General features: G+C 40.9%; 1 protein-coding gene across 8 annotated transcripts in view; it reads left to right on the forward strand.

Annotated features, from left to right (window-relative positions):
* The window catches only part of ANKIB1 (ankyrin repeat and IBR domain containing 1), a 176,113-nt gene that overhangs the window by 19,439 nt on the left and 144,422 nt on the right, over positions 1–12,252 (forward strand). The window contains exon 1 of one of the 8 annotated variants that reach the window (XM_065583064.1): positions 11,652–11,674. The exons of the other annotated variants lie outside the window; for them this stretch is intronic. The gene's annotated coding sequence lies outside the window, so the exon portion shown is untranslated. Of the gene's footprint in view, positions 1–11,651; positions 11,675–12,252 lie in introns of those variants that run through there. 8 annotated transcript variants of the gene reach the window in all.

Raw genomic sequence — 12,252 nt, forward strand, 5'->3', positions numbered from 1 at the left:
AGTCTGGAGCACCTGTTTGTATCCCAGACTTCATTGTACTGCATCTTTGTGCCTTAGATTGTATCTCAGCACTATTTCCTAGCTCAGATGCCATAATCTGTCTGGGTCAGACACTTTATTACAAATGGTCAAGTTTTGCTGTGACTAGATCACCTCATTGCCCCAGATCTGTATGAGGACCCAGGTATCTGCCTTGGGTCAGCTGGTAGCTGTGGACACATCTAGGACACTGTGAAGAAGGCATAATTCTTGTCCTGGAAGTACTTTGGGATATCACCATTCCACCACAGCATTCTCATTGAAATGGATGATGGTAAAAAAGTGAGAGCTAACGTTTGTGGAGCTCATTTTGTACAGATGAGGGAATTTTGGAAGGCTTTACGTAGAGGTAAAGAAACTTGATCTGACAGGCATGGTATGGCATTGGGAGGACCAATTAAAGCAGTGAAGCTACCACACAGTACTTGCTTTTTACACTAGCATTGCAGTAGTGCAAAATGAAGCGGTGGTGGAAGCACATAGTGATTAGCCTTGATCGGTACAAGCACAATCAGAGTTAGGGTGTAACTGCTGTTTCATAGTTGTAAGCACTTTTGTGTGTGGACGTAAATATGTAAGTGATTTGAAGCTAAGTAAATAATGGCAAAATGTGTTACTTTTATTTGTTTGGTCTAATCAATGTTTAGATGGGGTTATAGCTGAAGGTAAATCTGTCAGTCTGTTCCTCCTGTTGGTCTGTTGGACTACACTGTCTCCAACTTGAAAATTTTAAATATAAATCGAATTCAGTCTCTCCAAAATTTGTGCTCTAGTTACTTTTCACATAGCTCTTCCTTATTTTCAGCTTGCACTGTCAGTGTGGTGCAGTTCTGAAAACATCTCGGGCAGATTCATCAGAACAGCACTAGGGAGTTGACCTACCGGCGTTCCATGTGATAAACTGGGACTCCATTTATGGTAATGGATATTTTTCTTCACCCTACCTTCTCAATTTTAGTGCTGCAAGTCATTAATGATACTCTACAGAAAACAACAATCACTAGTACTGCATTAGTGTGCAATAAAATGGTTGTGTGCATCAGTCATTAGGTATTGTAAAATTTTTATAAGAAAGGAACAGTGTCATTGGCTCATTTTTCAAGGAACAGAAAATACATACATACTTTAGTGTTTTTTAATAAAAGCCTTCTCTTTTTTGGCATTTGTCTAGAAACAGGAGGCCGTTATCCTATGACAACATTCTGTTTGGGTATTCCTTACCTTTATATACATGATTATATAGTTTGTATGGAAAAATAACAGAAATTTGAGCACAGATGTTTTGACACGCGTCAAGTTAGTAATTTTGAGAAGAAAATATTTTCATCTCTGTTTAATCAGAATAATAGAAATTAGGGCTGGAAAAGACCTGTTAGGTCTAGTCCATTCCTCTGCCAGTGTAGGATTGTTACCTATAGCATAGTCTTAGGTATTTTGTCCAGTCCATGTTTAAAGGACTATTACAATTGAAATTCTGCCACTTTTCTGGCATGCTGAAGTTGAAAGTCACATTACTTGCCATTTAAAAAAATAAAATTCCAATCAGTGTTTAGATGGGGTTATAGATGGAGGTAAATCTGTGAGTCTGTTCCTTCCCACTTTTCTTTGCCTTCTCTACCTCTCCCAATCTCACCTTCTCTCTTCCTTTTTCTCTCTCTCCTCCTTCCTGCCCTTCAGTTTTTTCAGAGAAAAGCAACTTGAGCAATAGGATTAAGGTATCTGAGGCATATTATCCTATCACGCTCTGCTTTTTGCTTTCCCGATTACTTTTCCTTTTGTCCTCTGTTCTCCTTTCTCTATTATCCTTCCTCCTGTTCTTTCCCTTCTCTGCTATCTTAAATCCAAAATAAGATTTTATTCAAATGTTTCTGAAGGCATGCACATCTACCAACTTAAATAATTCATCCATACTGGATCTGAGCTGAAGTAGTAGTTGGTGTACATGTATGCAGTGTAATTATCATTATTATTATAGCTGGAGCCTAGTATTGTAGCTCCTGCTCTATTTAGGTATGCAGAACACCTTTCTCATAATCCTCTATTTATACATGCTCTTAACTTTCTGAAACATTCACCTTTGGACTGAAGTTTTCCATGTTTGACTTACGTTTAAAGGTTAATTCTTCTGGTTACCTTTTGAATAAAATCACTTCAGTCATTTGTGAATCTTGCCAGGGTTGAAAAATACATAATTCAAATTTAAAAGAATTCTAGCTAGGGTTGTCAAGCGATTTAAAAAAAATTAATCGCGATTAATCGTGATGTTAAACAATAATAGACTACCATTTAAATATTTTTGGATGTTTTCTACATTTTTCAAATATATTGATTTCAATTACAACACCGAATACAAAATGTACAGTGCTTCCTTTATATTTTTTATTACAAATATTTGCACTGTACAAAAACAAAATAAATAGTATTTTTCAATTCACCTTATACAAGTACTATAGTGCAATCTCTTTATCATGAAAGTTGAACTTACAAATGTAGAATTATGTACAAAAAAAACCTGCATTCAAAAATAAAACAAAACTTTTTACAGCCTACAAGTCCAATCAGTCCTACTTCAGCCAGTCGCTCAGACAAACAAGTTTGGTTACAATTTGCAGGAGATAATGCTGCCTGCTTCTTGTTTACAATGTGACCTAAAAAGGCATTCTCATGGCACTGTTGTAGCTGGGATCATAAGATATTTACGTGCCAGATGTGCTAATGATTCATATGTCAGTTCATCATCAACCACCGTTCCAGAGGACATGCATCCATGCAGACGATGGGTTCTGCTCGATAACGATCAAAAGCAGAGCTGTCTGATGCATGTTCATTTTCATCATCTGAGTCAGATGCTACCAGCAGAAGGTTGATTTTCTTTTTTGGTGGATCAGGTTCTGTAGTTTCTGCATCGGAGTGTTGCTCTTTTAAGACGTCTGAAAGCATGCTCCACACCCTCTCAGGTTTTGGAAGGCACTTCAGATTCTTAAACCTTGGGTCGAGTGCTATAGCTATTTTTAGAAATCTCACATTGGTACCTTTTGCGTTTTGTCAAATCTGCAGTGAAAGTGTTCTTAAAACGAACATGTGCTGGGTCATCATCCGAGACTGCTATAACATGAAATATATGGCATAATACGGGTAAAACAGAACAGGAGACATACAGTTCTCCCCCAAGGAATTCAGTCACATCTAATTAACGCATTGTTTTTTTTTAATGAGCATCATCAGCATGGAAGCATGTCCTCAGGAATGGTGGCTGAAGCATGAAGGGGAATACAAAAGTTCAGCATATCTGGCACTCAAACACCTTGCAACGCGGGCTACAAAAGTGCCATGTGAACACCTGTTCTCATTTTCAGGTGACATTGTAAATAAGAAGCAGGCAGCAGTATCTCCCATAAATGTAAACAATCTTGTTTGTTTTAGTGATGAGCTGAACAAGAAGTAGGACTGAGTGGACTGGTAGGCTCTAAAGTTTTACATTGTTATTGAGTGCAGTTATGAAACAAGAACAAAATCTACATTTGTAAGTTACACTTTCATGATAAAGAGATTGCACTGTTTGAAAAATACTATTTCTTTTGTTTATCATTTTTACAGGGCAAATATTTTAAATAAAAATAATATAAAGTGAGTACTGTACACTTTGTATTCTGTGTTGTAATAGAAATCAATATATTTGAAAATGTAGAAAAGCATCCAAAAATATTTAATAAATTTCAGTTGGTATTCGATTGTTTAACAGTGCAATTAATCGCAATTAATTTTTTTGAGTTAATCACATGAGTTAACTGTGATTAATCGACAGCCCTAATTCTAACACTTTACATTAACCTACAGCAAAATAGCTGAAGTTTTAAACTTGGATCATGGAGGGCTTTTGCATTTGCTCATTTTGAGAAATAATTAGTTTTACTGAAGTTCTTAGTGTTTAAAATTATGTACTAAGAAAGCATGTTGTTGCTTTTTACATTTTATTAACCCAGTTGGTGCCCTATTGTGGTAGGAACTATAATAAGACATAAGTGACAGCCACTGCCTCAAACAGGTCCTGATATAAGGTCCTGGAACTCTGTGTCCTGATTCTAGGATTGGAGATCTATAGTAAGCTCTTGGTCACAGGGATGAGTGCTTATTATGTATCAACACTGGGCACAGTGGGGACCTAATCTGATTTGGGTCTCTGGATGTAATCTGCACCTTTAGAGATTTAAATAAGCAATATTAAATTTCACTTTAGTGTTTGAGATCAGTTCAGTGGTCCCCTGCATAAACTAGGTTATAGGATTGTCCCTCAAATTAATACAGGGTAAACAAAATAAGATACAAGCAGAGGGAGTGGGTGTGGGTGAGGGAGGTTGAGAATATTCGTGACAGGGCCATGCAGTTGCATAGACTAGCTACATGCTCAACTTGCAGGGTTGAGACTTCTATAAAAGATACAAATGAAGGATGTACTTTTCCTTTAGTGCATAAATGAAGAGTTAGACCCTGCCCCTGTAATGAGCTTAAATGTGCATGGATCCCATTGCTCACTGGGGGTATGTCTACATTGCAGTTAAAAACATGCAGCAGTCCCATGCCTGCTGACTCAGGTTTGTGGGGCTTCGGCTAAGAGGCTGTTTTATTGCAGTATAGATGTTCAGGCTTGGCCTGCAGCCCAACCTGTGGGGCCATCCCACCTCTCAGAGTCTAAAGCCCAGGCTCCAGTCTGAGCCCAGACATCTACACTGCAATTAACCAGGCCCTTAACCTGAGCCCCACATGCCCGAGTCAGCTGGCACAGATCAGCTGCCGATTTTTAATTGCAGTGTAGACATACCTAGAGGGCGCTGCACAGATTCAGGGGTCTATCGCACAGAGCTCATTGCAGCATCAGGAGTTAAAAGATGCATTGTGGATGTATGACAGCTAATTAAAAGTATATTTAAGTTTGGTTTGCAAAATTGCTGCATCTGATTTTCTTTAAGATGAGCTTTATTGTAGATTTCATTGGGACCTGAAAATCAAGTTGGCTTGAAGGAAATTAGTTTTAAACTTCTGAATGCTTAAAATCAGCACATTTTGAAACTTTACATTTGGTGTTTTAGATCAATTCATAGCTAGAACTTGTAACATTGGGGGCCAAAGAACTCTGAAATTCTCTAGGTTTGCATTAATCCAAAATAGTGGCTTTCAACATTTTTCCATAGTATGACTCTGTGTTACAACAAAGAAAGCTTTGGGACTTCCATATGTAATTGTAAAGAAAGGAAGTGCTGTTGCACCTCACCCCCTGGGCTTGTTTGTGACCCCCATATTGGAGAATCCATGTTGATAATTTCTAGGGCCCTACCAAATTCATGGTCCATTTTGGTAAATTTCATGTTGATATGATTTTTAAAATCTTATATTTCACGGTTTTAGATATTTAAATCTGAAATTTCATGATGTAACTGGGGGGCCCAATCCAAAAGGGGTTGGGGTGCAAGGCTATTGTAGGTGGGTCGTGGTATTGTCACCCTCACTTCTGCGCTGCTGCTGGTGGCAGCACTGTCTTCAGAGCTGGGCAGCTGGAGAGTGACGGCTGCTGGCCAGGAGCCCAGCTCTGAAGGCAGTGCCTCTGCCAGCAGCAACACAGAAGTGAGGGTGACATGGTACGGTATTGCCACCCTTATTTCTGCACTGCCACTGGTGGTGGGTGTGCTCTTACACGGCCTGCTCCTGGGGCTGGGTAAGAGGAAGTCCTGTCCCTCCACAGCCCAGCTGGGGCTAGCAGCTGGAGCCACACTAGGAGCCCCTAGCCAGGGTGCCCCCAGCTCTGCTCCTCCCAAGCACTTGGATTTTAAGGGGCCTTGGACTGGCTGTGTGTGTGGGGTGACCATACCGCCCTCCCAACCACGTCACCTACCCGTAATGCTGTCCCTGCCTTCCCCCCAAAAAGTGATGCTCCCCCCATACCATGCCACCCTCACTTCTGAGCTACTGCTGGCAGCAGCGCTGCCTTCAGAACTGGATGCCCGGTCAGCAGCCACTGCTCTGAAGTCAGCGCAGAAATAAGGGTGGCAATACCATGACCCCCCTACAATAGCCAAATTTCACAGGAGAGACCAGATTTCATGGTCCGTAACGCATTTTTCACAGCTGTGAATTTGGTAAGGCCCTAATCATTTCCCTTTGGTATTTTAAATATTGCTGGTTTTAAACTTTTTTTGATCCTCCCAGGACTTGCTGATTTTAAACTTCGAAACTACTAAACTGAATTTCTTCAAACTGGCTTCATTTTTTCTTCTTGATGTAATGTTCAAAAGGTACCAGCCTTAAAGAATTTGGTTTGGTTGCAGTTTCAAAGGCGTTCATGTTTAAAGGCAATAAATGTATCCTGAACAAGCAATGATCTGAACCTTGCCCAAATGCTGCCTTTTAACCTTCTGTCCTGTTCGGACTCTGAGCCCCTTATTCTCCCTTCGTATTAATTGTTTTTTTTAAAGTTTATAGTTTAAAGCAATCTGGCTCAAAGTGGCTTAAGAAATTTAATCTAAAGCTTTAGATAAGTTTGAGATGATTAATATGATCAAAGGCTTTGATAAATTTTAAGGGTAAAAAGAATTCCAAAAAATACAATTTTGAAGGACAACGAGGGCTGGAGAGCCAGCTGGGGAGAGGAGGTAGAATTTATGCTGATGTAAGGATTTTTTTTTTTATTTGTGCACTTATAAGAATGTACATATGGCTAGGAATGGAAGTACCTCTGTAACTTGCAGTACAGATACTATTTGCCAATTGGTGAGCAAACACTTCAGCCAGATATGCCTTGAAGAGATACCTTAAGCCAGTAAAAAGCAACAGAGGGTCCTGTGGCACCTTTAAGACTAACAGAAGTATTGGGAGCATACGCTTTCGTGGGTAAGAACCTCACTTCTTCAGATGCAAGTAATGGAATTTGCATCTGAAGAAGTGAGGTTCTTACCCGCGAAAGCGTATGCTCCCAATACTTCTGTTAGTCTTAAAGGTTCCACAGGACCCTCTGTTGCTTTTTACAGATTCAGACTAACACGGCTACTCCTCTGATACTTAAGCCAGTGGTTGCCACATGCTTTCTGATGCAGTTCACATACCACCAGTAATACACATATTACATGTTGAGAACCACTGACTAGGCCTTTCTAGTAGATTTACAGTGGCCCTGTCCCATCTGTTGGCTTCTTGAATTTGTGGGACTCCTGCTGCATGAACACATTTAGACTGTTACTGCATGTCTGAGGAGTTTTTTAGACTATTTGCTGGAGGGTCTTTCACTTGAGTAGCTCTTCATTATCAGAGCCATTGTTATTTTTGCACTATTACAGGGGTAGCTAAACTGTGGCTCGCAAGCCACATGCGGCTCTTTTACCATTAAAGTGTGGTTTGCAGAGTCCTTCTCCACCTACCAGGGTGGGGTGGGGAGCTCAGGACCTCTGCCTTGCAGCGGGGTGGTGCAATGGGGCTTCTGCCCAGCGGGGAAGGAGGTCTCGGGGCTTCTGCCCAGCGTAGCACACCTGCCACGGCTCGGGGCTGAAGCCCTGAGCCTTGTCAGGTGCCTCCCATAGGGCTCCCCAATCTCCGGCTCCCTGCAGGTGTGCCCTGGCTCAAACTTCTGAAGATTGTCATATATGGCTCAGAGGGCTAGTAAGTTTGGCCACCCCTGCTCTATAAGGATATGTCTTGACAGGCAAAAAGGCAGTGTTTTTGAACTGTTAGCTTAATATTAAAAATCCCATTAACGTGCAGGTTAACATGTTTGAAGTTGTTAGCTGTCCATGTTGGGGTATAGGCTGTTCCTTATGCTCCAGTATGGCTAGATACTACAAATTCAAACATTTGCCTGCATCTTAATGGGGTTTTTAAGTCGTGTTAAGCTAAGTTGACTGAGTTAACACAAAGTGAAAAACACACCCTTGACCCAGTCAAGACAGGGCTTATAATGCTCATGTGCATCTCCTTCTCCCACCCCTTTTCAGTTGCTTATTCCAGTTCTCTGGATCTGTCCTGGCCTTGCTATTTTTTCTAATAGCCATTTGTGTGTCTTCATGCTTGCTTTTCCTCCTCCGTTTTCCCCAAGGCTGGTTCTCTGTTCTCCTCTTCTTTCTAAGCTGCTAGGCTAAACCACGTCCCTGAGGTTGCTATCCCTTGCAGCCCTGGACTGCTTATCCCACCTGTTACCCAAGAACCTCTTAATGCCAACTGGCAAAGGGGTACAGGAATATCCTGGTTCTGGGATGTTCAGTCTGGTTCACCAAATAATGTCACGTGAGGTCTCAAATGAAAGGTGGGGTCACACTAGTTATTAATGTCATTGTGAAATGTATGTACAGATACTGTGCAAGGAGTTGTGTGTACACCTCTACCCCGATATAATGCGACTCGATATAACATGAATTTGGATATAATGTGGTAAAGCAGCGCTCCGTGGGGGCGGGGCTGCGCACTCTGGCGGATCAAAGCAAGTTCGATATAACACGGTTTCACCTATAACCCAGTAAGATTTTTTTGGCTCCCAAGGACAGTGTTATATCGGGATAGAGGTGTATATGTACTGAAAATATGTTCTTAAGAGTCTGGATCATGGGTATTTGTCACCAGCAGAGGTGAAAAACAGATTTCCTGTCAGACAAGAGATGTGTATTCACCTATCTCTCTGTTCAGATGTAAATTAAGCATTGTAAGCTAGTACAATGGTTGCCCATGTACATCACATTTAAAAATGCTAACAAAGAGATGTGAAGTCCATACGAAAGGAGCACACTGCAAAAAACAAGCTATGCAGGATTATCCTGTCCGTGAGCAAAAACAATGAACTTTGGGGATATTTCTAGAAGTTAAAGCACCCCTTCTTCTTGCATCGAGGAATTAGCGCATTTACATTCGTGAAAATGGGTCTCAGCTACTCTTGGTTGAAAATGCTGAAGAGGACTTTGGGTGAGATAAATGACTTTTGTCTCTAGAAAGAGTATTATAATTTTGGTTTATATTTTTTATATATAATAAAACCATTTGTTTCCAGTATCCTAACTCTATCTACTGAATCTCTAGTTGTTGATAATAATCTTATTCTTATTTTCACTATAAATAGATCTCAGTGCTGTGTGTTAAGCAGAGTATTGAGTTGACTCTTACAAGCTGGTGTGTACTGTTTCTCTGGGAATAGCAGGCCTGGTAACTCTGTGAATGTTTAGTGGATGAGAGACTGGGTGCCGCAGGGAATGCTCCGAGCATTTGGGGGTAGGTGTGTGCCTGTCATTACCTGTGCAGAGAGAGTGAGGTCTGTGGAGGCCTAAAAGGTGGTGCTTGTGTTGCCAGAGGCAGTTGGTTTCAGGGTACTGATCCACAGCAGGCCCAGACAAGGCTGTTTAATGCTAAGGGGGGGGAGGTGCCTCTCCATCTTGGGTACCCTGGGGGAGCATCATACCACCTTCTTACTATTCCCCAGAATCCCTTCTTTAACTCACAGTAGTCACACTGACTTGTTACATAGTCCCATCTGGGCCTGGCCTTGGAATTGCTAACACTCAGCCTTTGCATAAGTTGAGCAGGGGAGGAAACGGTCCTTACCTATTATCTTCTGGCTGAACAATACCCCTGGGGGTATGCAGCGGTCTTCCAGGGGTTACATCAACTCCTCTACATATTTGCCTAGTTTTACAACAGGCTACGTAAAAAGCACTAGCGAAGTCAGTACAAACTAAAATTTCATACAGTGATGTGTTTATACTGTCCTATAGACTATACTAGTAGTTCTCAAACTGTGGGTGAGTTTGTTTTAATGGGGTCGCCAGGGCCAGTTTTAGACTCGCTAGGGCAGAAAGCCGAAGCTTTCTCATTTCTGTTAAATGAGGTGAAACTTGGGGTACACAAGACAAATCAGATTCTTGAAAGGGATATGATAGTCTGGAAAGGTTGAGAACTACTGTCCTAGAGATGCTTCTTATAAGGGGATCCCCGCCCTAGTTGACCTGTGGCTCTTGACTGTTTGAGGCAGAAGTTAATAATCAGAAACATTGTAATATGTGAATGTGAATCTTATGATACTGATGATTTCCCTATACCATTCTCAAAGAATAGTTATCAATGGTTCACAGTCATTCTGGAAGGGCATAACGAGTGGGGTCCCGCAGGGATAAGTTTCTGTTCAATATCTTCATCAATGATTTAGATAATGGCTTAGAGAGTACACTTATAAAGTTTGCGGACAACACCAAGCTGGGAGGGGTTGCAAGTGCTTTGGAGAATAGGATTAAAATTCAAAATGATCTGGACAAACTGGAGAAATGCTCTGAAGTAAACAGGATGAAATTCAATAAGGACAAATGCAAAGTACTCCATTTAGGAAGGAACAAGCAGTTGCACACACACACAATGGGTAATGATTACCTTGGAAGGAGTACTGCGTAAAGAGATCTGGGTGTCATAGTGGACCACAAGCTAAATATGAGTCAATGGTGTAATGCTGTTGCAAAAAAAGTGAATAGCCTTCTTGGATGTATTAGCAGGAGTATTGTAGCAAGACACGAGAAGTAATTGTTCCGCTCTACTCCATGATGATTAGGCCTCAACTGGAGTATTGTGTCCAGTTCTGGGCGCCGCATTTCAGGAAGGATGTGGACCAATTGGAGACAGTCCAGAAAAGAGCAACAAAAGTTATTAAAGGACTAGAAAACATGATCTTTAATTAATGGAGATATCCCATCTCCTAGAACTGGAAGGGACCTTGAAAGGTCATAGAGTCCAGCCCCCTACCTTCGCTAGCAGGACCAAGTACTGATTTTGCCCCAGATCCCCCAAGTGGCCCCCTCAAGGATTGAATTCATAACCCTGGGTTTAGCAGACCAATGCTCAAACCACTGAGCTATCCCTCCCCCTATGAGGGAAGATTGAAAAAATTGGGTTTGTTTAGTCTGGAGAAGAGAAGATTGAGAGGGGACATAACAGTTTTCAAGTACATAAAAGGTTGTTGCAAGGAGGAGGAAGAAAATTTGTTTTTCTTAACTCTGAGGATAGGACAAGAAGCAATGGTCTTAAATTGCAGCAAGAGAGGTTTAGGTTGGACATTAGGAAAAACTTCCTAACTGTCAGTGTTTAAGCACTGGAATAAATTGCCTACAGAGGTTGTGGAATCTCTATCATTGGAGATTTTTAAGAGCAGGTTAGACAAATACCTGTCAGGAATGGTCTAGATAATACTTAGTCCTGCCACAGTGCAGGGGACTGGACTAGATGACCTCTTGAGGTCCCTTCCAGTTCTGTGATTCTATATTGATACTCTTTTTAGTCAATACTTGTTAGTCTGTCATTGTTATTACTGACTCTAATAATATAGCTGAGACAAGGTGGATGAGATAATCTTTTATTGGACCAACATAGCTCCAACAATGGAACATAATGAATTTTGCTGTATGAAAGGGAAACTCCACAACCTGATGCAAAACTTAACAGTGACATCTACTTTCAGTGCAAATGCAAGAAACAAAACATCATCCCCAGAGGTCTCACCATTTATAACCCTCTGACCACTGCGTACTGTGCCCATCCTGGGACCAACATGGCTATAACAACACTGCATATAAGAATGGAAGATATCTAATATATCTAACAGTTACTTATTTCCTCTGAGCATGGGCTGGTAGGTATTCTTTCACATTTCTCACTAGGACTTGGGTTCATACCCAGTGTGGATAGTGTAGTACTGGTGGATGAGCAGTAGTATTCAGTTGTGAGCTATTGTACAGTGGGTGCTTCATTGCACTAGCAGTATTTAGCTCATATTATAAAGTACTTTGAGTCACATCAGTATAAAGAGCATTGTATATTTAACTAAATTCTGTCCTATATTAAAGGTTATTCTTGAGAGCATTTTAAAAGGTTTTCATTTCTTTTGCAGGCTATGATATTGATAATGTAAAATGCCAGAACCGTCATGCACGTTTTGTGTGAAGTCTGTCTTACTCCAGTAAATCTGGCTCCAAGCTAAAGCAGGGATGTCTTTAGCTCCCTTGTGTTTGGTAGCACTGGAGGGAAGAAGTAGCTACATTTTTTCCCTTTGTATATTTATGAAATATAGCTGGACATTTTGGAGTTCTTAGGATGCAAATACTTCTGCATACTTTTGATGTATTCATTTTGCAGTAGTTCATCCTGATGGGCATCATCACTCCCAAAATCAAAGCATTAGTATTCTTACAAATATATATACACATTGAT

Source organism: Chrysemys picta, chromosome 2, assembly GCF_011386835.1.
Source record: "Chrysemys picta bellii isolate R12L10 chromosome 2, ASM1138683v2, whole genome shotgun sequence".
Classification (NCBI taxonomy): Eukaryota; Metazoa; Chordata; order Testudines; family Emydidae; genus Chrysemys; species Chrysemys picta.